Below are 26552 nucleotides of genomic sequence, written 5' to 3'. Positions count from 1 at the left end.
CCTTCCCATTTCCCTCCCTTAGCGTGACGCCGGTCATTGGTCATTACACCCCAGCGCTCTCCTGCCCTACAGGTGGGAGCCCTTCTTCTGCCATCTGATTTTCCTCCTTTTCCGCATCATCTAATATCAATGCTGGCTTTTCTAGGACATGGAGACTTTGAAGGATAATTTGGAAGAAGTAAAGCCAGCAAACAATGAGGATAGTCATCTTTTAGACCTGGCCCTCCTAAGGGGTGTAGACAGGATGGTATTGGTTGGCACGCTGGCACCAAAATAATAAAGGCTTCCATCTTATTGGTATTGTATTACATTTATGGCTAATGTAGGAATAAGTAAATGTAGGAATTAATTAATAAAACTCAGAATAAGTCTCCCTGCAGTCTTGCTGCACTCTTCCTGCACTCTCCAATATTCTTCTATTAATCATTTTCAGCAACACTGTTCCTGTAGCTCACATGACAATGGCGGAGGCTGTGCAGGATGAGGGTTTTATAGGACTGTGACATAACACGGAATGGCTACCTGTGGATTGGCTGGCTGCACAGCATTATGGGTGATCTCATGTTCCCAGGCTTCTAACGTTCACTTTGTAGCACGTGCAGCCGCCATTTTAGGAACAACTGATTAATTACCGCAAAGCGTGAAGAAAATTTGGATTCATTGCAAATCGAAATTTTCCTAAACTTCGGACCGAATTACACTTCAAATGCTTCGCTTGGCTCAACACTAGTAACATACATTTAATAGGTTAGCAAGATGTAAATGACAGACAGAACAGAGTATGATGTCACTGCATGAGCTGACTACACAGGATTTGTTTGTAGTCTGTAACCATGAAGACAATAATGGTAGAACATTTTTCTTTGGGAGCACATTGTATCCTTTCACTTATTTCACACTATATTTGTTTTTGGCTGCAGAGCTCACAGAACAGATAAGGAGCAAGGAGGGATAAATCCTACTTACAGACACAGGAAGCTCCTGTGAATTCAGAAGTAGTGTTGGAAGCAGTTGTTTTATCAAGCTCATGAACTCAGCTAGCTCTGATACGCCCCCACCTCCTCTCATCCGTCTTGTGAGTCCCTGTTACCAGGGACAGATCTCTGTTTAATCAAATGAAATTGTGTGAAAGTATGGCGGCTCTTTAAAGTTGCTGCCTTTTTTCTTTGAGATGCATTGCACAAAAATATGTTTAGGTTTATATTTGTAACGGTCGCGTACACACACACAGGGGGGAGGGAAGTGACCACTGCGCTGCACCCTTACCCCTGGCCCTGCCTACTTGCCTCACGAGTCCTAATGACAGGGGACAACTGGACGGCAATCCCTAACTTGGAGTAAGTGCAGGGATGACAGACAGACAAACAACAGGACGTGAACGGACCGAGTCAATACCAGGAAAGCTGCAAAGTACAAATGGAGCAAGCAGAGAATTGTCAGGAGAAGCCGGGGTCATAAATACCAGGAGAGCAGAGAAGTACAAGAGGAGTCCTAAGAGAGTAGTCAGGTGGGAGCCGAGGTCACAATACCAGGACGGAAGCGCAGTACAAGAGGAGCAGGCAAAAGGATGGTCAGGGAACAGGATCAGGTAAGTATTCAGCAGTCCAACAAATAGCCAGGAACCTAGAAATTAACAGGCAACCTGTAGCCAGCAGGCTGCCTGTATTTATAGTGGGGAGTGAGGGTCATGTGACGTGGCCAGCGTCACATGACCGACAGACCAACCAGTCGAGCACCGAGTGATCAGCTCGGCGCTCAAGGCAGACTAGGAGCAGGGAGCCACCCAGCTAGTAAAGCCGCCCTGGGAATGAGGTCAAACACAGAACCTCATTCCAAAAGCTAAGCAACAGTTCTGCGGGCAATGGGGGACCGAGTGCACCTTCGTAACCCCGTGACAATATTCCTCCTATCGGCAGGTACCACAAAAACATGTCTAAAGGAAGATTCTTCGGAAACACACTTCAAATGAGCAAACAAAATCTATATGTAGCATTCCATGTGTAGAAAATCACAACATAATTTAATTAAAACTAAAAACCATTTCCAAGGCGGCCGATCAATGATTGAATTTACCGGGAGTTGTCATCAGCAGGTAAATGTAATTATTAGCTTCATTGTGAATGTAATGAAGGGAAAACAAGTAGAGATGTGCGAACCCGAACTGTATAGTTCGGGTTCGTACCGAATTTTGGGGTGTCCGTGACACGGACCCGAACCCGAACATTTTTGTAAAAGTCCGGGTTCGGGTTCGGTGTTCGGCGCTTTCTTGGCGCTTTTTGAAAGGCTGCAAAGCAGCCAATCAACAAGCGTCATACTACTTGGCCCAAGAGGCCATCACAGCCATGCCTACTATTGGCATGGCTGTGATTGGCCAGTGCACCATGTGACCCAGCCTCTATTTAAGCTGGAGTCACGTAGCGCCGCACGTCACTCTGCTATGATCAGTATAGGGAGAGGTTGCAGCTGCGACGTTAGGGTGAGATTAGGCAGATTAACTCCTCCAAAAGACTTCATTCTGTGATCGATCTGCAGCTGTGGATCATTGAAGTGCTATTATTGACTTGCTCACTTTTTTGAGGCTGCCCAGAGCGTTTTTAGATCACTTTTTTTCTGGGGTGATCGGCGGCCATTCTGTGACTTGTGGTGCGCCAGCACGAGCTATCACCAAGTGTATTTAACCATCGATAGTGTGGTTATTTTGTGCTATATCCTACATCAGCTGCAGGCTGAGCCTGTGTCACCGAAGTGCATTTAACCATCAACAGTCTGGTTATTTTTTGGCCATATACTACATTAGCTGCAGGCTGAGCCTGTGTCACCCAAGTGCATTTAACCATCAACAGTGTGGTTATTTTTTGGCCATATATTACATCAGGGGCAAGTTGAGCCTGTCACCCAGCGCCTAAAAAATTAGACCTGACATTTCTATTCAACCAAATCTGCACAGTTTTAGCTGGTCAAGTTATTTGTAGTGACTGTAAAAGCAGACTTTTTGTTCTGGGTTGAAAAAGCATTCCCAAATTTGCCATTCTGAAAATAACTAGTTTGTGGTATTTGAGGCCTACTTGAAATCTATCCCAAAAAGAAAATCTTACATTGAAGGTATTGATAGTGTGATTCAGAAAAACCTAAGACACACGCTAGCGTGCTGATAGAAGTGTCATTCTGTGATTAAACCTATAACTGTCACACAGCGCAAAAAAAAAACAGGTCTCACATCTCTATTCAACCAAATCTGCACAGTTTTAGCTGGTCAAGTTATTTGTAGTGACCGTAAAAGCAGACTTTTTGTTCTGGGTTGAAAAAGCATTCCCAAATTTGCCATTCTCAAAATTACTAGTTTGTGGTATTTGAGGCCTACTTGAAATCTATCCCAAAAAGAAAATCTTACATTGAAGGTATTGATAGTGTGATTCAGAAAAACCTAAGACACACGCTAGCGTGCTGATAGAAGTGTCATTCTGTGATTAAACCTATAACTGTCACACAGCGCAAAAAAAAAAACAGGTCTCACATCTCTATTCAACCAAATCTGCACAGTTTTAGCTGGTCAAGTTATTTGTAGTGACCGTAAAAGCAGACTTTTTATTCTGGGTTGAAAAAGCATTCCCAAATTTGCCATTCTCAAAATTACTAGTTTGTGGTATTTGAGGCCTACTTGAAATCTATCCCAAAAAGAAAATCTTACATGGAAGGTATTGATAGTGTGATTCAGAAAAACCTAAGACACACGCTAGCGTGCTGATAGAAGTGTCATTCTGTGATTAAACCTATAACTGTCACACAGCGCAAAAAAAAACAGGTCTCACATCTCTATTCAACCAAATCTGCACAGTTTCAGCTGGTCAAGTTATTTGTAGTGACCGTAAAAGCAGACTTTTTGTTCTGGGTTGAAAAAGCATTCCCAAATTTGCCATTCTGAAAATAACTAGTTTCTGGTATTTAAGGCCTACTTGAAATCTATCCCAAAAAGAAAATCTTACATTGAAGGTATTGATAGTGTGATTCAGAAAAACCTAAGACACACGCTAGCGTGCTGATAGAAGTGTCATTCTGTGATTAAACCTATAACTGTCACACAGCGCAAAAAAAAAAACAGGTCTCACATCTCTATTCAACCAAATCTGCACAGTTTTAGCTGGTCAAGTTATTTGTAGTGACCGTAAAAGCAGACTTTTTGTTCTGGGTTGAAAAAGCATTCCCAAATTTGCCATTCTGAAAATAACTAGTTTGTGGTATTTGAGGCCTACTTGAAATCTATCCCAAAAAGAAAATCTTACATTGAAGGTATTGATAGTGTGATTCAGAAAAACCTAAGACACACGCTAGCGTGCTAATAGAAGTGTCATTCTGTGATTATACCTATAACTGTCACACAGCGCAAAAAAAAAACAGGTCTCACATCTCTATTCAACCAAATCTGCACAGTTTTAGCTGGTCAAGTTATTTGTAGTGACCGTAAAAGCAGACTTTTTGTTCTGGGTTGAAAAAGCATTCCCAAATTTGCCATTCTCAAAATTACTAGTTTGTGGTATTTGAGGCCTACTTGAAATCTATCCCAAAAAGAAAATCTTACATTGAAGGTATTGATAGTGTGATTCAGAAAAACCTAAGACACACGCTAGCGTGCTGATAGAAGTGTCATTCTGTGATTAAACCTATAACTGTCACACAGCGCAAAAAAAAACAGGTCTCACATCTCTATTCAACCAAATCTGCACAGTTTCAGCTGGTCAAGTTATTTGTAGTGACCGTAAAAGCAGACTTTTTGTTCTGGGTTGAAAAAGCATTCCCAAATTTGCCATTCTGAAAATAACTAGTTTCTGGTATTTAAGGCCTACTTGAAATCTATCCCAAAAAGAAAATCTTACATTGAAGGTATTGATAGTGTGATTCAGAAAAACCTAAGACACACGCTAGCGTGCTGATAGAAGTGTCATTCTGTGATTAAACCTATAACTGTCACACAGCGCAAAAAAAAAACAGGTCTCACATCTCTATTCAACCAAATCTGCACAGTTTTAGCTGGTCAAGTTATTTGTAGTGACCGTAAAAGCAGACTTTTTGTTCTGGGTTGAAAAAGCATTCCCAAATTTGCCATTCTGAAAATAACTAGTTTGTGGTATTTGAGGCCTACTTGAAATCTATCCCAAAAAGAAAATCTTACATGGAAGGTATTGATAGTGTGATTCAGAAAAACCTAAGACACACGCTAGCGTGCTGATAGAAGTGTCATTCTGTGATTAAACCTATAACTGTCACACAGCGCAAAAAAAAACAGGTCTCACATCTCTATTCAACCAAATCTGCACAGTTTCAGCTGGTCAAGTTATTTGTAGTGACCGTAAAAGCAGACTTTTTGTTCTGGGTTGAAAAAGCATTCCCAAATTTGCCATTCTGAAAATAACTAGTTTGTAGTGTTTAAGGCCTACTTGAAATCTATCCCAAAAAGAAAATCTTACATTGAAGGTATTGATAGTGTGATTCAGAAAAACCTAAGACACACGCTAGCGTGCTGATAGAAGTGTCATTCTGTGATTAAACCTATAACTGTCACACAGCGCAAAAAAAAAACAGGTCTCACATCTCTATTCAACCAAATCTGCACAGTTTTAGCTGGTCAAGTCATTTGTAGTGACCGTAAAAGCAGACTTTTTGTTCTGGGTTGAAAAAGCATTCCCAAATTTGCCATTCTCAAAATTACTAGTTTGTGGTATTTGAGGCCTACTTGAAATCTATCCCAAAAAGAAAATCTTACATTGAAGGTATTGATAGTGTGATTCAGAAAAACCTAAGACACACGCTAGCGTGCTGATAGAAGTGTCATTCTGTGATTAAACCTATAACTGTCACACAGCGCAAAAAAAAAAAACAGGTCTCACATCTCTATTCAACCAAATCTGCACAGTTTTAGCTGGTCAAGTTATTTGTAGTGACCGTAAAAGCAGACTTTTTGTTCTGGGTTGAAAAAGCATTCCCAAATTTGCCATTCTCAAAATTACTAGTTTGTGGTATTTGAGGCCTACTTGAAATCTATCCCAAAAAGAAAATCTTACATTGAAGGTATTGATAGTGTGATTCAGAAAAACCTAAGACACACGCTAGCGTGCTGATAGAAGTGTCATTCTGTGATTAAACCTATAACTGTCACACAGCGCAAAAAAAAAACAGGTCTCACATCTCTATTCAACCAAATCTGCACAGTTTTAGCTGGTCAAGTTATTTGTAGTGACCGTAAAAGCAGACTTTTTGTTCTGGGTTGAAAAAGCATTCCCAAATTTGCCATTCTGAAAATAACTAGTTTGTGGTATTTGAGGCCTACTTGAAATCTATCCCAAAAAGAAAATCTTACATTGAAGGTATTGATAGTGTGATTCAGAAAAACCTAAGACACACGCTAGCGTGCTGATAGAAGTGTCATTCTGTGATTAAACCTATAACTGTCACACAGCGCAAAAAAAAACCAGGTCTCACATCTCTATTCAACCAAATCTGCACAGTTTTAGCTGGTCAAGTTATTTGTAGTGACCGTAAAAGCAGACTTTTTGTTCTGGGTTGAAAAAGCATTCCCAAATTTGCCATTCTCAAAATTACTAGTTTGTGGTATTTGAGGCCTACTTGAAATCTATCCCAAAAACAAAATCTTACATTGAAGGTATTGATAGTGTGATTCAGAAAAACCTAAGACACACGCTAGCGTGCTGATAGAAGTGTCATTCTGTGATTAAACCTATAACTGTCACACAGCGCAAAAAAAAAACAGGTCTCACATCTCTATTCAACCAAATCTGCACAGTTTTAGCTGGTCAAGTTATTTGTAGTGACCGTAAAAGCAGACTTTTTGTTCTGGGTTGAAAAAGCATTCCCAAATTTGCCATTCTCAAAATTACTAGTTTGTGGTATTTGAGGCCTACTTGAAATCTATCCCAAAAAGAAAATCTTACATTGAAGGTATTGATAGTGTGATTCAGAAAAACCTAAGACACACGCTAGCGTGCTGATAGAAGTGTCATTCTGTGATTAAACCTATAACTGTCACACAGCGCAAAAAAAAAACAGGTCTCACATCTCTATTCAACCAAATCTGCACAGTTTTAGCTGGTCAAGTTATTTGTAGTGACCGTAAAAGCAGACTTTTTGTTCTGGGTTGAAAAAGCATTCCCAAATTTGCCATTCTGAAAATAACTAGTTTGTGGTATTTGAGGCCTACTTGAAATCTATCCCAAAAAGAAAATCTTACATTGACGGTATTGATAGTGTGATTCAGAAAAACCTAAGACACACGCTAGCGTGCTGATAGAAGTGTCATTCTGTGATTAAACCTATAACTGTCGCACAGCGCAAAAAAAAACAGGTCTCACATCTCTATTCAACCAAATCTGCACAGTTTTAGCTGGTCAAGTTATTTGTAGTGACCGTAAAAGCAGACTTTTTGTTCTGGGTTGAAAAAGCATTCCCAAATTTGCCATTCTGAAAATAACTAGTTTGTGGTATTTGAGGCCTACTTGAAATCTATCCCAAAAAGAAAATCTTACATTGACGGTATTGATAGTGTGATTCAGAAAAACCTAAGACACACGCTAGCGTGCTGATAGAAGTGTCATTCTGTGATTAAACCTATAACTGTCGCACAGCGCAAAAAAAAACAGGTCTCACATCTCTATTCAACCAAATCTGCCCAGTTTTAGCTGGTCAAGTTATTTGTAGTGACCGTAAAAGCAGACTTTTTGTTCTGGGTTGAAAAAGCATTCCCAAATTTGCCATTCTCAAAATTGTTGTGAACGGGAACAATGAGGAAAACATCTAATAAGGGACGCGGACGTGGACATGGTCGTGGTGGTGTTAGTGTACCCTCTGGTGCTGGGAGAGGACGTGGCCGTTCTGCCACAGCCACACGTCCTAGTGAACCAACTACCTCAGGTCCCAGTAGCCAGCAGAATTTACAGCGATATTTGGTGGGGCCCAATGCCGTTCTAAGGATGGTAAGGCCTGAGCAGGTGCAGGCATTAGTCAATTGGGTGGCCGACAGTGGATCCAGCACGTTCACATTATCTCTCACCCAGTCTTCTGCAGAAAGCGCACAGATGGCGCATGAAAACCAAGCCCATCGGTCTGTCACATCACCCCCATGCATATCAGGGAAACTGTCTGAGCCTCAAGTTATGCAGCAGTCTCTTATGCTGTTTGAAGACTCTGCTGCCAGGGTTTCCCAAGGGCATCCATTCTAGCCCTTCCCCAGGGGTGGAAGAGATAGAATGCACTAACGCACAACCACTTATTTTTCCTGATGATGAGGACATGGGAATACCACCTCAGCACGTCTCTGATGATGACGAAACACAGGTGCCAACTGCTGCGTCTTTCTGCAGTGTGCAGACTGAACAGGAGGTCAGGGGTCAAGACTGGGTGGAAGACGATGCAGGGGACGATGAGGTCCTAGACCCCACATGGAATGAAGGTCGTGCCACTGACTTTCACAGTTCGGAGGAAGAGGCAGTGGTGAGACCGAGCCAACAGCGTAGCAAAAGAGGGAGCAGTGGGCAAAATCAGAACACCCGCCGCCAAGAGACTTCGACTGCTACTGACCGCCGCCATCTGGGACCGAGCACCCCAAAGGCAGCTTCAAGGAGTTCCCTGGCATGGCACTTCTTTAAACAATGTGCTGACGACAAGACCCGAGTGGTTTGCACGCTGTGCCATCAGAGCCTGAAGCGAGCCATTAACGTTCTGAACCTTAGCACAACCTGCATGACCAGGCACCTGCATGCAAAGCATGAACTGCAGTGGAGTAAACACCTTAAAAATAAGGAAGTCACTCAGGCTCCCCCTGCTGCCCCTTCTGCTGCTGCCGCCTCGGCCTCTTCTGCTGCTGCCGCCGCCTCGGCCTCTTCCTCTGCCTCTGGAGGAACGTTGGCACCTGCCGCCCAGCAAACATGGGATGTACCACCAACACCACCACCTGCGTCACCAAGCATCTCAACCATGTCACACGGCAGCGTTCAGCTCTCCATCTCACAAACATTTGAGAGAAAGCGTAAATTCCCACCTAGCCACCCTCGATCCCTGGCCCTGAATGCCAGCATTTCTAAACTACTTGCCTATGAAATGCTGTCATTTAGGCTGGTGGACACACACAGCTTCAAACAGCTCATGTCACTTGCTGTCCCACAGTATGTTGTTCCCAGCCGCCACTACTTCTCCAAGAGAGCCGTGCCTTCCCTGCACAACCAAGTGTCCGATAAAATCAAGTGTGCACTGCGCAACGCCATCTGTGGCAAGGTCCACCTAACCACAGATACGTGGACCAGTAAGCACGGCCAGGGACGCTATATCTCCCTAACTGCACACTGGGTAAATGTAGTGGCGGCTGGGCCCCAGGCGGAGAGCTGTTTGGCGCACGTCCTTCCGCCGCCAAGGATCGCAGGGCAACATTCTTTGCCTCCTGTCTCCTCCTCTTCCTACTCAGCTTCCTCCTCCTCTTCTTCCACCTGCTCATCCAGTCAGCCACACACCTTCACCACCAACTTCAGCACAGCCCGGGGTAAACGTCAGCAGGCCATTCTGAAACTCATATGTTTGGGGGACAGGCCCCACACCGCACAGGAGTTGTGGCGGGGTATAGAACAACAGACCGATGAGTGGTTGCTGCCGGTGAGCCTCAAGCCCGGCCTGGTGGTGTGCGATAATGGGCAAAATCTCGTTGCAGCTCTGGGACTAGCCGGTTTGGCGCACATCCCTTGCCTGGCGCATGTGCTGAATTTGGTGGTGCAGAAGTTCATTCGCAACTACCCCGACATGTCAGAGCTGCTGCATAAAGTGCGGGCCGTCTGTTCGCGCTTCCGGCGTTCACACCCTGCCGCTGCTCGCCTGTCTGCGCTACAGCGTAACTTCGGCCTTCCCGCTCACCGCCTCATATGCAACGTACCCACCAGGTGGAACTCCACCTTGCATATGCTGGACAGACTGTGCGAGGCCATAGTGGAGTTTCAGCTGCAGCACGCACGGGTCAGTCGCACTGCGGATCAGACACACTTCACCACCAATGACTGGGCCTCCATGCGAGACCTGTGTGCCCTGTTGCGCTGTTTCGAGTACTCCACCAACATGGCCAGTGGCGATGACGCCGTTATCAGCGTTACAATACCACTTCTATGTCTCCTTGAGAAAACACTTAGGGCGATGATGGAAGAGGAGGTGGCCCAGGAGGAAGAGGAGGAAGAGGGGTCATTTTTAGCACTTTCAGGCCAGTCTCTTCAAAGTGACTCAGAGGGAGGTTTTTTGCAACACCAGAGGCCAGGTACAAATGTGGCCAGACAGGGCCCACTACTGGAGGACGAGGAGGACGAGGATGAGGAGGAGGTGGAGGAGGATGAGGATGAAGCATGTTCACAGCGGGGTGGCACCCAAAGCAGCTCGGGCCAATCACTGGTGCGTGGCTGGGGGGAAACACAGGACGATGACGATACGCCTCCCACAGAGGACAGCTTGTCCTTACCTCTGGGCAGCCTGGCACACATGAGCGACTACATGCTGCAGTGCCTGCGCAACGACAGCAGAGTTGCCCACATTTTAACGTGTGCGGACTACTGGGTTGCCACCTTGCTGGATCCCCGGTACAAAGACAATGTGCCCACCTTACTTCCTACACTGGAGCGTGATAGGAAGATGCGCGAGTACAAACGCACGTTGGTAGACGCGCTACTGAGAGCATTCCCAAATGTCACAGGGGAACAAGTGGAAGCCCAAGGCGAAGGCAGAGGAGGAGCAAGAGGTCGCCAACGCAGCTGTGTCACGGCCAGCTCCTCTGAGGGCAGGGTTAGCATGGCAGAGATGTGGAAAGGTTTTGTCACCACGCCACAGCTAAGTGCACCACCACCTGATACGGAACGTGTTAGCAGGAGGCAACATTTCACTAACATGGTGGAACAGTACCTGTGCACACCCCTCCACGTACTGACTGATGGTTCGGCCCCATTCAACTTCTGGGTCTCCAAATTGTCCACGTGGCCAGAGCTAGCCTTTTATGCCTTGGAGGTGCTGGCCTGCCCGGCGGCCAGCGTTTGGTCTGAACGTGTATTCAGCACGGCAGGGGGCGTCATTACAGACAAACGCAGCCGCCTGTCTACAGCCAATGTGGACAAGCTGGCGTTCATAAAAATGAACCAGGCATGGATCCCACAGGACCTGTCCATCCCTTGTGCAGATTAGATATTAACTACCTCCCCTTAACAATATATTATTCTACTCCAGGGCACTTCCTCATTCAATACTATTTTTAATTTCATTTTACCATTATATTGCGGGGCAACCCAAAGTTGAATGAACCTCTCCTCTGTCTGGGTGCCGGGGCCTAAATGTGTGACAGTGGCCTGTTCCAGTGGTGGGTGACGTGAAGCCTGATTCTCTGCTATGACATGAAGACTTATTCTGTGCTGACATGAAGCCAGATTCTCTGTTACGCGACCTCTCTCCTCTGCCTGGGTGCCTGGGCCTAAATATGTGACAGTGGCCTGTTCCAGTGGTGGGTGACGTGAAGCCTGATTCTCTGCTATGACATGAAGACAGATTCTGTGCTGACATCAGGCCAGATTCTCTGTTACGGGACCTCTCTCCTCTGCCTGGGTGCCTGGGCCTAAATGTGTGACAGTGGCCTGTTCCAGTGGTGGGTGACGTGAAGCCTGATTCTCTGCTATGACATGAAGACAGATTCTGCGCTGACATCAGGCCAGATTCTCTGTTACGGGACCTCTCTCCTCTGCCTGGGTACCTGGGCCTAAATGTGTGACAGTGGCCTGTTCCAGTGGTGGGTGACGTGAAGCCTGATTCTCTGCTATGACATGAATACAGATTCTGCGCTGACATAAGGCCAGATTCTCTGTTACGGGACCTCTCTCCTCTGACTGGGTGCCTGGGCCTAAATGTGTGACAGTGGCCTTTTCCAGTGGTGGGTGACGTGAAGCTTGATTCTCTGCTATGACATGAAGACAGATTCTGCGCTGACATAAGGCCAGATTCTCTGTTACGGGACCGCTCTCCTCTGTCTGGGTGCCGGGGCCTAAATGTGTGACAGTGGCCTGTTCCAGTGGTGGGTGACATGAAGCCTGATTCTCTGCTATGACATGAAGACAGATTCTGTGCTGACATGAAGCCAGATTCTCTGCTATGGCATGAAGAGACTGATTCTGTGCTGACATGAAGCCAGATTCTTTGCTATGGCATGAAGAGACTGATTCTCTGCTGACGTGAAACCAGATTCTCTGCTATGGGACCTCTGTCCAATTGATATTGGGTCATTTTTTTTATTTATTTATTTTTTTTAATTCATTTCCCTATCCACATTTGTTTGCAGGGGATTTACCTACATGTTGCTGCCTTTTGCAGCCCTCTAGCTCTTTCCTGGGCTGTTTTACAGCCTTTTTAGTGCCGGAAAGTTCGGGTCCCCATTGACTTCAATGGGGTTCGGGTTCGGGATGAAGTTCGGATCGGGTTCGGATCCCGAACCCGAACATTTCCGGGAAGTTCGGCCGAACTTCTCGAACCCGAACATCCAGGTGTTCGCTCAACTCTAAAAACAAGTTTTGTTAATTGTACTTAGTATATTTCATGCTTTGCTGACTGACTGGGGGCAGGGGTCTCATGTCCCAGTGGTGTCTATTATTGTACATCACATTCATATTCTAGGAATACTACTAAGGATCCATTCACATGTCCGTAGTTCTGGGTCCACAACTTTTCGGAATTTAGCGGAACGGGTGCGGACCCATTCATTTCAATGGGGCCGCAAAAGATGTGGACAGCACACCATGTGCTGTCCGCATCCGTAGTTCCGTTCCATGGCCCAGTTAAAAAGATAGCGCATGTCCTATTCTTGCCCGCAATCGCGGACAAAAATAGGCATTTCTATCATAGGGCCGGCCATCTGCAGTCCGCTAAACACAGACGTCTGAATGGACCCTAAAATAAAGTCATTTTTAGCTCAAACTGGAAAGAAACCCATTTTTATATGCCCTATTACCCTAGCATAGAGCAGCTACAAAGAGTCCTTCCCTGTAAAGCTGCCAGCATGTCTTTGCTTTACATAGAGGCATATTGGGAAGAATTTATTAAAAGGGTTTTCCGGGATTTTAATATTGATAAACTATCAGGCTAGGTCATCGATATCAGATCGGCGTGGGTCCGACACTCCTGCCGATCAGCTGGTTGAAGAGAAGGCCGCATGTCTGTCACGGACGTTCCCGTGGCAGGTACCAGGAGATCGGAGAGACTGGCAACTCGTGGGTTAAATTGAGACGTTCACTGTGGATCTTATTGTTTCTGTGTTTTACATAGTAACATAGTAACATAGTACATAAGGCCGAAAAAAGACATTTGTCCATCCAGTTCGGCCTGTTATCCTGCAAGTTGATCCAGAGGAAGGCAAAAAACCCTGTGAGGTAGAAGCCAATTTTCTCCACTTTAGGGGAATAAAAAATTTCTTCCCGACTCCAATCAGAATAACTCCCTGGATCAACGACCCCTCTCTAGTAGCTATAGCCTGTAATATTATTACGCTCTAGAAACACATCCAGGCCCCTCTTGAATTCCTTTATTGTACTCACCATCACCACCTCCTCAGGCAGAGAGTTCCATAGTCTCACTGCTCTTACCGTAAAGAATCCTCTTCTATGTTTGTGTACAAACCTTCTTTCCTCCAGACGCAGAGGATGTCCCCTCGTCACAGTCACAGTCCTGGGGATAAATAGCTGATGGGATAGATCTCTGTACTGACCCCTGATATATTTATACATATTAATTAGATCTCCCCTCAGTCGTCTTTTTTCTAAAGTGAATAACCCTAATTTTGATAATCTTTCAGGGTACTGTAGTTGCCCCATTCCAGTTATTACTTTAGTTGCCCTCCTCTGAACCCTCTCTAGCTCTGCTATGTCTGCCTTGTTTACAGGAGCCCAGAACTGTACACAGTACTCCATGTGTGGTCTGACTAGCGATTTGTAAAGTGGTAGGACTATGTTCATATCACGGGAATCTATGCCCCTTTTGATGCAACCCATTATCTTGTTGGCCTTGGCAGCAGCTGCCTGACACTGGTTTTTGCTGTTTAGTTTAGCTGTTTATTAAAATTCCTAGATCCTTTTCCATGTCAGTGTTACCCAGTGTTTTACCATTTAGTATGTACGGGTGACTTGCATTTTTCCTTCCCATGTGCATAACCTTACATTTATCAGTGTTAAACCTCATCTGCCACTTATCTGCCCAAGCCTCCAATCTATCCAGATCCCTCTGTAGTAGTATACTGTCCTCTTCAGTGTAAATTACTTTACACAGTTTAGTGTCATCTGCGAAAATTGATACTTTACTATGCAAGCCTTCTACAAGATCATTAATAAATATATTGAAGAGAATAGGGCCCAATACTGACCCCTGAGGTACCCCACTAGTGACAGTGACCCAATCTGAATGTGTACCGTTAATAACCACCCTCTGTTTTCTATCACTCAGCCAGTTACTTACCCACATACAGATGTTTTCTCCCAGTCCGAGCATTCTCATTTTATATACTAACCTTTTATGCGGTACAGTGTCAAATGCTTTGGAGAAGTCCAGATATACGACATCCATTGATTCGCCGCTGTCAAGTCTAGAACTTACCTCCTCATAGAAACTGATTAAATTAGTTTGACATGACCGATCCCTCACGAAGCCATGCTGATATGGCGTTATTTGCTTATTTCCGTTGAGATGCTCTAATATAGCATCTCTCAGAAAACCTTCAAACAGTTTACCCACAACAGATGTTAAACTTACCGGCCTATAGTTTCCAGGCTCTGTTTTTGGCCCCTTTTTGAATATTGGCACCACATATGCCACGCGCCAATCCTGTGGGACATTCCCTGTCAGTATAGAGTCTGCAAATATCAGAAATAAGGGTCTGGCTATGACATTACTTAATTCCTTTAGGATACGGGGGTGTATGCCATCCGGTCCTGGCGATTTGTCTATTTTAATCTTTTTAAGCCGCTGATGTACTTCTTCCTGGGTCAGACAGGACACTTTTAATGGGGAATTTATTTTTGCATTCTGCATGTCATCTGACAATTTATTTTCCTCAGTGAATACATTGGAGAAAAAAATATTTAACAGCTTTGCTTTCTCCTCGTCGCTCTCTGCGACTCCCCCCGCATTACTCTTTAAAGGGCCAACACCTTCAGCTTTATACTTTTTAACATTTATATAATTGAAGAACATTTTAGGGTTGGTTTTACTCTCTTTGGCAATTAATCTCTCGGTCTCTAGTTTGGCCGCTTTTATTTGTTTTTTACATGTTCTATTTTTTTCCTTATAGTTTTTCAGTGCTTCCATGCAACCCTCCTGTTTTAGTGTTTTATATGCTTTCTTTTTGTCATTTATTGCTTTCTTTACAGTTCTATTTATCCACATTGGTTTCTTTTTGTTCCTTAACCTTTTATTACCATACGGTATGTACCTCTGACAATGAGTTTTTAGGATGTTTTTAAAGATATCCCATTTTGTGTCTGTATTTGTGAGGACTTTGTCCCAGTTAGTTTGCCCTATGGCCTCTCTTAGTTGGCTAAATTTAGCTTTTTTGAAGTTTGGTATTTTTGTTCCTCCCTGTAGAAACGCTCTTTTGAATGATAATTGGAAGGTTATTACTTTATGGTCACTATTTCCCAGGTGTCCCCCGACCTGCACGTCTGTTGTTCTGTCAGGTCTATTGGTTAATACTAAGTCCAGTATGGCTGTCCCTCTAGTCGGGTCCTGAACCAGTTGGGAGAGGTAATTGTCTTTGGTTATAGCCACGAACCTGTTTCCCTTATGAGATATACAAGTTTCAGTTTCCCAGTCTATATCTGGGTAGTTGAAGTCCCCCATAATAACCACCTCATTATGATTTGCCGCCTCGTCTATCTCGTTTAGTAGTAGATTTTCTGTGGACTCTGGTATATTAGGTGGTTTATAGTAAACTCCTATTAGTAATTTATTGTTGTTTTTAGCTCCATGTATCTCTACCCATAGTGACTCCACATGTTCATGTCCCTCACTTATATCTTCTCGGACTGTGGGCTTTAGACAGGACTTTATATAAAGGCAGACCCCTCCCCCTCTCCGGTTTTGACGATCCTTTCTAAACAGACTGTAACCTTGTACATTAACTGCCCAGTCATAGCTATCATCCAGCCATGTCTCAGTTATTCCCACTATGTCATAGTCCTCCTCACACATCACTAATTCCAGTTCACCAGTTTTATTAGTCAGGCTTCTGGCATTAGTATACATACATTTGAGAGGTTTATGTATATTTTTTACCCTACACCTTTCCTTCTGAATTGTTCTAGTCCCTCCTTCCATTCCTCCCCCATTCTTATTACCTTGCCCCCGGTCTCTATCTGCACTATCTTCCCCTCCTATAACGTAATTACCCTCCCCCCCAGTCCCTAGTTTAAACACTCCTCCAACCTTCTAGCCATCTTTCTCCCCAGCACAGCTGCCCCTTCCCCATTGAGGTGCAGCCCGTCCCTACGATAGAGCCTGTTGCCGATAGAAAAATCGGCCCAGTTCTCCAGGAACCCAAACCCCTCCATCCTACACCAGTTCTTGAGCCACTTGTTAATCTCCCTAATCTCCCATTGCCTTTCTTGTGTGGCTCGTGGTACAGGCAGTATTTCGGAAAATACTACCTTAGAGGTCCTTGCCCTCAGCTTTTGACCTAAATCCCTGAAATCATTTTTAAGGACTCTCCACCTACCTCTAACTTTGTCATTGGTTCCGATATGGACCATGACCGCTGGATCGTCTCCAGCCCCTCCCAGTAATCTGTCAACCCGATCCGCGATGTGTCGAACTCTAGCGCCAGGAAGACAGCACACTGTTCGGCGATCACGGTCTTTGTGACAGATTTCCCTATCTGTTCCCCTAATAATGGAGTCTCCCACTACCAGCACCTGTCTGGCCTGCCCTGCTCTCCTGGTTCCCTGCTTACTGGAGCTGACATTCCCCTGACTGGCAGAGGAAGTGTCTGGCTGCAGCAGTGCCGTCCCCGAACTGACATCCCCCTCATCTGCCAAACGTGCAAACTTGTTGGGGTGTGTCAGATCAGGGCTAGCCTCCCTGGCACTCTTCCCTCTACCCCGCTTTCTAACTTTTACCCAGCTAGCTACCTCACTTTCCTCAGCCTCCTCTCTGTCACCCTCCCCCTCATCTACCCCAAAGAGTGCTTGCTCGGTGAGAAGCAAACTCTTTTGCAAATTATCAATGCCTCTCAGTGTTGCAACTTGCCCATTTAGAGACTCGATCTGCGATTCCAAACGGGTAATTTGCTCACATCTAGAACAAAGATATACACCCTCGAACGGCTGTTCCAGGACTGCATACATCATGCAAGATGTGCACTGGACTGCGTTGTAAATTGTGCAACACATACTAAATGGGGATTACAACAGTAAAAAAGTAAAACAGTATAAATGATTTAGATTTAGACCCTGTCTGCTGTAGTTGAAGGACCACGTAAAATTAAGCCAACAACACACAAGGAAATTATATCCAACCTTAGTTTCCAAACTCCTTTTCTTAAACTCCTTATTTTTTAACTCCACTTAATAAGAAGCCACTTAGTAGAGCAAGCCTCAGCAAGAGCAGGCTCTGAAGAGTATAAGTGGCTCAATTTATAGCACCTGGTTGCCCCAGGCACTCGCCTTAATTAAGCAGAGAAAAAAAAAAAAAAAAAAAACGATTTTAAATGCAAGTACAAAAATACAAACACTTAACTTTCAATGATCTCTGCTGCAATCCACACTCAGCCACCTGCAATCACTCCCACAAAACCACACACAGCTCTAGAACTCCTTATTTTTTAACTCCACTTAATAAGAAGCCACTTAGTAGAGCAAGCCTCAGCAAGAGCAGACTCTGAAGAGTATAAGTGGCTCAATTTATAGCACCTGGTTGCCCCAGGCACTCGCCTTAATTAAGCAGAGAAAAAAAAAAAAAAAAAAAAAAAAACGATTTTAAATGCAAGTACAAAAATACAAACACTTAACTTTCAATGATCTCTGCTGCAATCCACACTCAGCCACCTGCAATCACTCCCACAAAACCACACACAGCTCTAGAACTCCTTATTTTTTAACTCCACTTAATAAGAAGCCACTTAGTAGAGCAAGCCTCAGCAAGAGCAGGCTCTGAAGAGTATAAGTGGCTCAATTTATAGCACCTGGTTTTGGTGAATGCCACACCCCTTGCATCAGGTGTGGCATTCACATAATTTACTATTCCCATAAGTAGCCTCTTCTCACTCTTGGAGGTGCGGTTTAAAGATTTTCTTCCTGCCTCCTAACTAGCTGGTCGGTTGTACTCTGTGGTGCTTCTGGAGTTGCCAGTTTTCTACTTAAGATAAGTCTTGTCTTTTCTTATTGTTTTGTGTTTGTCATATTCCCTGTTGTTTGTATCTGGGCCTGAGACAGAGACTTCCATTCGTCCATCTGGGGAGGAATGGGTTGTCTCTGGTCCTAACCTTATTCCAGGGCCTTATAGGGATATAAGGGCCTAGGTATACAGCATATGAATATTCCTACCTTCAAGGTCTATTCATATTGATAGGTAGTTAGGGCCCGAATTAGGGTTGTTTAGGAGGTGACCTGTTTCTTCCCTAGTTTCCAGGCCCAGTTACTCTTCCCCTTCCCTCCTGTGTTTAGTGTGGAGTTTTTTCCCCACACTGATCGTGACAGTGCCATGCCAGCGCTGCCTTCCCTTAATTGTTTACCTGTTAGCTGTCAACATCTCAGCGGAAATTACAAGAAGTCGTCCCATTCACTTCTATGGGACGGTCCGTTGCTATACAAGTTTGGCCTTTCTTGCGTGACATTTCTTTATCACTAGCCCCTTCTGGTAGACACAAAGTGATTGTCCAATGTAGACAACATGTAGTATACGGGAGTTGTAATACCCGTTACTACCAAAGGTCACTTGGTGTGCTGTCGTCCCTCCTAATTATGGGAAGTTGCTTTATGTCAGTTTTATAAAATGTAATGTAATGTGTGTATTTTCCTGTCACTGAAACTTGCACTTACAGGCCTGCTAGGGGTGTCATTCCTACTTCTAGTCCATAGAGGGAGCTAGGGAGCCCTAGTTTATATAAGGCCAGACCAGGAAGTGCAGGGGAGACGGAGTCTAGTATCTGTAACCTACAGTTGGAGTTTAGACAATGTCTGAGACAAGTCCAGGCCTGAAGCCTGCTGTTCAGGAGAAGATTCCCTCCTGAATACCCATATGCAGAAGCAGGAACATCTTAGCCTAAGGGCCTGAGGAACCATTCAGAAGCTAGGAGAGACTGAGGCAAAGATCAGAGGAGCCAGAGGTACTGAGAGAAACAGAGGAGGTACTTATTTAAGCCATAATCAAGGATATAAAGCCAGACTTAGGTTAATGGGCCTTGGTGAAGAATTGCTACATTCCAGGATCAGACAGAGTTAGAGTGCAAGCTCCTTTGCTGCAAGTCCTGTGTTCAACACTCTGTAATTACCCTGCTGTACTGAATTGCCTGCATCGACCGAATTGCAAAATCGACTGTATGCTGAGGAACTGCGTTTCCAATATTGTCTCTGCCTGCAAACTACTAAAGTTCAAGTTCTGTTTTAACACCACGTTTCCTCAAATTATTCCTGCATCCACAAACGGCGTGCCACCGTTTACTTGGCACTGGCGTCACGAACATTTTCCTACCTATACCTGCCCTTTCAGAGAGTCAGCTGTACCAGGTTAGTGTATATTGCACTACTACACCCAGAAACACCTACTACGCACAACTTGAGTACACTGCACCTCTCTTTTGGCGTCACGAACAGGATACGCACGCTTTCTAGTGCAAGAAGCGTGAACTTTGTGCCTTATACAGTTGCCCTGTGACCAAAGTGACATTTTCCTGTTTTATTCAAGTGGACTTTGTGGATTAAAAATCATACCCAAAGTGTGTCAAAAACTTCTAAAAAGCGCTGTACAGTATTGCGCTGCACAGAGGAAGAAAATCGCCGCATTGGAGTGTGGTTTTGTGGACTTTAAACATTCCTGCTTGCCGTCAGTGAATAGACAGCGTTTGTACCTAAAGATGGCCGCTGGGCTTGCTGAATTTACTGCTGCGTCACCTTCATCCCGAAAAGGCGGGAAAAATTGGCGCCTTTCTGAGGAAAAAGCGGGAAGAAGGTCAAGGGCAGGCGCCACGGCTTATCTGGACATTTGCATGTCTGCCAGCATGGACACCGCCTTCCATATACTGGAATACCTGGGGGGCGGCTCCCCAGTGCAGTGGGAGGAGCTGGCTACTCTAATTGACGCGACCCTATCGCTCTCCTCAGAAGGATCGAGCATGTTGGATTGTGAGCAGAGTGTTGCTGCAGCGTCCGCACCAAGGATTGAAAAGATGACTGACACCGGTGTAGAGCCAGAGGAGGCTCCACCGGCCTACGCTCCGGGACCGGAGCAACCCGCCTGCCGCACCAGGGAGAAAGAACCCGAGCCCTACTATGGCTCATGGAGGGACTTTTTTTCAGCCATCGTTCAAATGGTCTTCCCTGATGGCGGAGATCCGAGAGGCCGCTATCAAGCGGAACATAAAGACTAAGATCGTGTATGAGGAATTGACCAAGACCATCCACGAGAAGCATACACACACCCAACCCCGCCTGGAAAGGAGAAAGGGAGTGGTGCTGTCGTTTGACAAATCCCGTGGCTACGGGTTTATTCAAGACTATCTGACTGGCAGAGACCTCTATGTGAATCGAAGGTCTGTCAAAAGAGACTACCTCCCTTCGTACCAGCACAGCCTCCGCGAGGGAGAGGAAGTGGAGTACACCCCTGCCGAGGGCCTGCGCGGCCCCTATGCGACTGCTGTGACCCGTCCGAAGCGAGGACCTGAGGATTGGGAGGCAGAAGAAGGAGAAGACTACTCTGGCTGCGAGCGAGAACCGGAACGCTCTCCAGAGCCGGCCCATCACGCCTTTCAGGAGCGGAGCTCCTTCATCGGGCCGAACGTCTTCTGGCAGCCAACCGTGTTGGAGAAATGGGTGAGCCCCTATCCTTCCCCCGAGCTGCCTCGTCGGGAGAAGACAATATCTGAGCTGGAACAGTTAAAAGGACTTAGTGCTACCTTTGAGAACATCCGGATGGGACGGAGACCAGATGCAAGTCCAGAACCTGAAGAGGCCGAGTCTGCGTCATCGGTGACTGTACCTGCGCCGGCGGCGCCAGCAGAGAACAGCGACTCCGACACAGAGAGTATCGGTGAGCAGATCGTCCGGCTGGAGGAGAAGTTGCGGGAGTTGCGTAAGACCTACACCGCCAGGATCCAGACACCGCCGAGGAAGGATGAGGTAAGGGTGCCTGTCACCACCCGCCAACCGCCTTCTGTTGCCACCACTCCGTCAGTGCCCCAGACCGGACCCGCGATTGCCGTGAATTGCTGCACCCAGGGCACCGGACCGCTTGCTGCGGCGGCGCCAAGCATGTCACACCCTGCAGTGATTATGCCAGGGCCGGCACGGTCCATCAGAGGGTTCACCCCTAGGCCTATGGGGCCAATACCTATTAGGGGCCCCTTTACCCTGCAGCTGCCCCCTGATACAGTCATGTGGGCCCATCCTCCTGTAGAGGAATACTACAGAAGATACCTCCCAGCAGAGCCAAGTAGCTACAATATGCCACTGTGATCAGCCTGCTAGGCCTGTGATTTATTTCTTCATAAGAAGTTGATGTTAACCCTTCCAGGACAGGAGTCCTATGTTGCTGGTCCTTTGTTGCAGCTGCCAGTTTGTCCACGGCTCAGTGGTAGGTGTTGACCACTGAAATCACAAAGTCAGCAAGGCCACGTTTGTTTCCAGGACCTCCTGCCTGCTTTTGCTACCCACGCCAAGTTGTGCCTGTTCCTTTGTTGCACCTTTTACCCTTCACCCCCTTTTCAGGTTGATCAGGGGTATTACAGCACTTGTCTTTGCTGTCCATTTTATTGTGCAACCTGTTACCAAGGAACCGTGCCCGGAGACAGACTCAAAAGTACCTGAGCCTCTGAGACTCTTATTCTTTTAAAAGTATTGTGCCCAGAGATGGACTCCACCGCATGAGAGCCTCTGTGATTTAATGAGAAATAACCTGGGTACGGACTCATGTTTGTTATTTGAGCCTCCAAGAACTTTTATACCGTTTTGTACTGTTTTATCATGGACTTATTCATTGTCATGGACTATCCTGGTTATAATGTTACGCTGTGCCAGGTCAGCGCCCCCGTTCCATTCACTATCCTGAGAGAAGAGAACGACGCCCCTTGTCACTACCCTTCACTTTTGCCAATTGGACCTGATGTAAATGTAAATGCAGATGAATTACATGTATGTATGCCTGCATGTCTCTCTTTTCTATTTCAGGTAGAGATTCCAGTTGGGAGACCCATGATGGAGTACGAGGTCGTACTCAGCTTAAAGCAGTGGGGTATGTAGTATACGGGAGTTGTAATACCCGTTACTACCAAAGGTCACTTGGTGTGCTGTCGTCCCTCCTAATTATGGGAAGTTGCTTTATGTCAGTTTTATAAAATGTAATGTAATGTGTGTATTTTCCTGTCACTGAAACTTGCACTTACAGGCCTGCTAGGGGTGTCATTCCTACTTCTAGTCCATAGAGGGAGCTAGGGAGCCCTAGTTTATATAAGGCCAGACCAGGAAGTGCAGGGGAGACGGAGTCTAGTATCTGTAACCTACAGTTGGAGTTTAGACAATGTCTGAGACAAGTCCAGGCCTGAAGCCTGCTGTTCAGGAGAAGATTCCCTCCTGAATACCCATATGCAGAAGCAGGAACATCTTAGCCTAAGGGCCTGAGGAACCATTCAGAAGCTAGGAGAGACTGAGGCAAAGATCAGAGGAGCCAGAGGTACTGAGAGAAACAGAGGAGGTACTTATTTAAGCCATAATCAAGGATATAAAGCCAGACTTAGGTTAATGGGCCTTGGTGAAGAATTGCTACATTCCAGGATCAGACAGAGTTAGAGTGCAAGCTCCTTTGCTGCAAGTCCTGTGTTCAACACTCTGTAATTACCCTGCTGTACTGAATTGCCTGCATCGACCGAATTGCAAAATCGACTGTATGCTGAGGAACTGCGTTTCCAATATTGTCTCTGCCTGCAAACTACTAAAGTTCAAGTTCTGTTTTAACACCACGTTTCCTCAAATTATTCCTGCATCCGCAAACGGCGTGCCACCGTTTACTTGGCACTGGCGTCACGATTATTTTCCTACCTATACCTGCCCTTTCAGAGAGTCAGCTGTACCAGGTTAGTGTATATTGCACTACTACACCCAGAAACACCTACTACGCACAACTTGAGTACACTGCAAACATGCTTTGGACTGTTTTAGTTTTTATTTTACAGCTCAAACCAGTTTTCCAGGATTTTAAAGGAAATCTGTCACCAGGATAATCGCTATTGAAGTAAAGCCTTAATAGCACTTAGTACCTTATTTCCAGATGTGCCTTTGTTTCAGCAATAGTAGCATCCCTGTGCACTTTTGCCCTTCCTATCCAATAGAGCGCCTTGATTAGGTTGTACATATAGCTGTGCTGGCTCCTCCTCCCATTGGTTGCTTGATGCACATGGAGGTGACTAGGAGCAGCACACCATATGTGCGGGGGTCTGCGCTCCTGAACATAGAAGCCCAATGGCTTAGGTAGGTTTAGCGTAGGACTCGCCTGACCTGAGACCACCTTGGCGCTTGGCACAGATGTGTTTTGATCAAAATATATTGGCTGAGTGTCTCAGATTTTATCATATCAGAGTGAGGACTTTGTCCATATATAATGCTTGCATCTTCTTTACTAAGTGCATTATTATCTTATTTCTGTGATTTTTTTTCCAGCAATAGATGTTTTTTATCCTCTGAAAATCCAGTTTATTTGGTATGCAAATGAGCCAGTAAGGTGCCCAGAGGGGCATCATTCTTGCAGGAACGAGCCCACGCACGCCCCCTGCCACAATGTGTCCACCCGCCCCTCTTACATCACATTCAAGCCATAACTCTGCACCCCCTTTACCCTGCTTCCAGCATGAGGGTGGGCTTGGGCACTAGCAGGAGGCGTGCTTGGGCTCCTTCCTGCAAGAGTGACACCCCTCTGGGCACCTTACTGGCTCATTTGCATACCAAATAAACTGGATTTTCAGAAGATAAAAAATATCTATTGCTGGAACAAAAATACAAAAAATCTGCAGCACTCGTCAGTGTGATAAATCCAAGGTGGTTTATTCCATATACAGCAAGGTGGTGCGACGTTTCGACCTAACCAGGTCTTTCTCAAGCAACAAAATGAATTTAGTCTGTGTGTGTTTTATACCATACAAAGTGGGTGGAGCCATCACTCCCCCAGGTGAGGTGATTTATCCAAATACGCATACATTCGTCATCATAATAATGAGGATCACTCCCGATCCCATATAGTGAACAATCTTAGTGGCATATAGATGTAAACACTCCTATATAATAGTAACATTGTCTCCTACCCTAAGGTGACGTCCCCGGGGTTTTACTCCATGTCCGCAATGTTCTTGCAGCGCGCTGAACCCAGCGTCTCAAAAGTTGTACTGCACATGTGTCCCCGCCTGTCGTCAGCCAATAGAAAATTTCCTAGGTATCGCGTCAACTGTTGTCAGCGTCCGCAAGCAAAAGTGCTTCCCGGCACTGCATCAGATGAACAACATCATGACGTAGGTAGTTACCATGGGGACGCGGCTATCAACACAGCGAAATCATGGATAGTCCGCGTTACTCCACGTACTACCCCCTCATTATGTAGATGGCATAAGGGTAAATGGCGGTGGGTGAAAGGCCAATATCTTCAGTCCTTAGGCATTAACATTTCAAATTACCCTGTTAAATCACGGGTTCGGATCCCTAAATATTATACGTGGTTCCTCCAGGTGGAGTACCGATTTTCGTCAGTGCTCCCTCCTTCCTGAGGATACCACATACCCATTCATACTACTCCCTTTGAAAATGTCCATGTCCCCATCCAATGTATCAGATGAGACATGTATACACTTTTCAGGGTTATTTTCAGTCGCTAAGGGTACCACACGGATCGATCACTATAAAGTGACAACAGTCCAAGTGGTCCACCGCGGCTGTCCATTCGTACATCATTATATGTTCAAAGGCCACGGACCAGAATCGTGCACTTACCCCCACCAGTCAGACCCAAGCATCATAGAGCATCGAAAAATCAGGCTGAGCTAAAGCGGGGTCAACATGGAAAAATTTTTTTGCGGATCAGGGAGAGTCCCGGTGAGGTCCATCCTGTGGGGCGACAAGAATAAATATATAAAAAGAAGTGTTAAGTGAAACCCATACATAAAATCCTCACAACAATAACCTTTGTTGGGCACAAAACTTAGTTACTAAAAACAAAAAAAGTTTGTTCATCTATACTGTGAGAAAGAACCGTAGGAATCCTTTACAGGAAGACTCCCAAATTGAAGTCCCTGTTGAGTCCCCTCGGTTCCCGTGTATTTAGCCTATAGATCCACTTAAGTTCCAATTGTTTTAGAAGGGTTTCTCGATCTCCCCCCCTCCTAAGTGGTGGTATTCCATCTATTACCTGGAACCTTAATTGTGACACGTTGTGTCCCAATTTGTGGAAATGTTCTGGTACTGGAAGGTCCAAGGCTTCCTTGCGGATTTTGGACTTGTGCTGTGTAATCCTCTTTTTGACCTCCTGTGTGGTCTCCCCCACATAAAGGAGCCCACACGGGCACTGAAGGATATACACAACATGAGTTGAATTACAGGTATAGAACTGTCTGATCTCATATCTCTTTCCTGTGTGCGGATGTACAAATGTTTTACCCTTTGTCATGTTATTACAGTGGCAACAGCCTAGGCATGGATAACATCCTGTTTGTTTATGCTGTTGTGCATTCGGGGGTTTGTCTGCATGTACCAACTTATCCCTGACATTAGGGCCTCTTCTGTACGAAAACAAGGGAGGATTTTGAAATTCTGGGGTATCTGGAAATGCCTGAGTAAGCAAAGTCCAGTTTTTCCTGATCACCGTGGCAACCTGTCTGCTCACTGCTGTATATCTAGATACAAAAGGGATTCTAATTTGTATCTTTGTTTTGTTTTCATTTTTCTTGAGCAACATTTCCCTTTCCATCCTACGTGCTCTATCCTGATGTTTGTTCGTCAGTTGTAGGGGATACCCTCTCCTGATAAATTTCTGATTCATTTCTTCTAATCTGACCTCCACCCTTTCTTCATCGCTAACAATTCTGCGGACTCGCAGAAATTGGCTGTATGGGAGCGATTTTATCATTGCCCGTGGGTGTGAGCTGTCATATTGTAGGATGTTATTCTTGTCAGTATTCTTTATGTGGATATCCGTGCCCAATGCATCCCCCTGTACACACACCAGTGTGTCCAGAAATTGCAATTGGGTCTTAGAACTGACCCTAGTAAATTTCAGTGCTGGGTGGATGTTATTCAAATGCTCATTAAATGCCCCCA

This window comes from Bufo bufo, chromosome 4 (assembly GCF_905171765.1).
Source record: "Bufo bufo chromosome 4, aBufBuf1.1, whole genome shotgun sequence".
Lineage (NCBI taxonomy): Eukaryota > Metazoa > Chordata > Amphibia > Anura > Bufonidae > Bufo > Bufo bufo.
The sequence above is the reverse complement of the archived record's forward strand: the minus strand, read 5'-3'. Positions refer to the sequence as shown.